A 2163-nucleotide genomic window follows, 5' to 3' on the forward strand; every position below is an offset into this window, starting at 1 on the left:
AGCACTGGAGCTCCTCAGAGAGGCGTTCTCTCCCCACTGCTCTTCTCCCTCTACACAAATGACTGCACCTCTAAAGACCCCTCTGTCAAGCTCCTGAAGTTTGCAGATGACACCACAGTCATCGGTCTCATCCAGGATGGCGATGAGCCTGCTTACAGACAAGAGGTTGAGCAGCTGGCAGTCTGGTGCAGTCACAACAACCTGGAGCTTAACACACTCAAAACTGTGGAGATGATAGTGGACTTCAGGAGGAACCCCCCTGCACTCCTCCCACTCACCATCATGGACAGCTCTGTGGCTGCAGTGGAGTCATTCAAGTTTCTGGGAACCACCATCTCTCAGGACCTGAAGTGGGACATTCACATCGACTCCATTGTGAAAAAGGCCCAGCAGAGGTTGTACTTCCTTCGTCAGCTGAAAAAGTTCAACCTGCCACAGGCACAGATGACACAGTTTTACTCAGCTATTATTGAGTCGGCTCTGTGCTCTTCTATAACTGTCTGGTTTGGGTCAGCCAGCAAATCAGATTTAAGAAGAGGACAGCAGAAAGAATCATTGGTGTGCACCTGCCCAACCTTCAGGACTTGTACAAATCCAGAGTGAAGAAACGAGCAGGAAACATCATCACAGACCCCTCTCACCCTGGACACAACCTGTTTGCACGTCTCCCCTCAGGCAGACACTACAGATCTCTGTGCACTAGAACATCTAGGCATAAAAACAGTTTCCCCCCCATGCCATCTCCAGTTTAAACAGCTAACACATGAATCATTACCTGCGTTCTGTAATTCATTCTACATATTTAATTATTGCCTCTTTCTCAAGTATTATGTAAATACATATGCATATCTCTTTATTTATACAGCTGTATATAGAGTAAATAATGCACAGATCTATACATAAATCTACTGTTCCAGATTCATACACATTATTATTATTTATTGTTTAGTCTTACTATTTAAATGTTTTTCTGTTCTCATGTCAGATGTGTATGCATGTATCATGCATGTATGTATGTATGTACCAGGAGCACCTTAAAAAACCACAACAAATTCCTTGTGTGTTTGCGCACACCTGGCGAATAAAGCTAATTCTGATTCTGATTCTGAATCTGATTATGTCCAGTCATCCATTCTGGCAGCACATAGGCCTATACACAGGGGTGCACATAAGTTTTTTAGCCTGGTTCTCATATGCGAACCTGGAGATTTGGTTTGGTCCTCTCACGGCACATAGTGTGACCATCAAATATAACTATAAAAAATAAATTAATAATTTAACTTTATTTAGTTTTTTAATAAATAATAAACTAAATAAAGTGTGATAATACTATTTTATTTTTTTTAAATAAAAAGTGGGTATTAAAAACAAATACAACTATTTTATAGTAAACGTAAAAATAAAATGCTAATATTTTTATTATTATTATTTTAATTTGAACCTTAATTATTATTTTTTTATTTGAATTATTAATTTTCAAACTTAAAATCAGCAAGCTTTTATTTTGGCGGGTTGCCGACAAGTAAGTATATGCACTTCCGGGTTTAGCGCTGCCGATTGTAGAGCGTCAGTGAATGAAATGTCACAGTTTTGCATTGAGCTTTGAAAACGTTAGAGGGTAGCCATAGTTTTATGCTTTCAGCTTGAATAGAAATCTAATACAGTACAGTTTGTCGGTCTAAAATGCAGCGGCGGCTGGTGGGTTTTAAAATAGAGGAGGCACACTAATTGTATTGGTGTGGGATCCAATATAATATAACTTCACTTACCTGGACTATCACTTGAAGCAAACATCAATCCCTTCTTAAAAGTCTTTATTAAAAGAGAGCTGCCTGTTGCGCCATTTAATTAAGCCGACTGCTGTAGCCTGTATCCAGCTTAGGCTGTTTTCCCTTTTTTAAAATTTGTATATATACTGTTTGAAGGACAGCTTGGTAAATCTGTTGGCTATCAAATATTCAATATCAGGACTCATCATAAGTACTTGGTACATTATCAGCGCAGCGGGAGACGTTCAAACTAATATCAGGTAATTTACGTCTCTGTGATGATTGGTTGATATCAGAAGGAGACTAGCCTCCCTCGCAAGGTTTTTTTTCGCAACACTCCTCAGCGCTGAAAGTGAACACTCGATGGTGATTGGCTAATGTTTTTTTTTTTTTT

The sequence above is a fragment of the Sinocyclocheilus grahami genome, unplaced genomic scaffold (assembly GCF_001515645.1).
Source record: "Sinocyclocheilus grahami isolate Dianchi unplaced genomic scaffold, SAMN03320097.WGS_v1.1 scaffold146.1, whole genome shotgun sequence".
In the NCBI taxonomy this organism is placed as follows: Eukaryota; Metazoa; Chordata; class Actinopteri; order Cypriniformes; family Cyprinidae; genus Sinocyclocheilus; species Sinocyclocheilus grahami.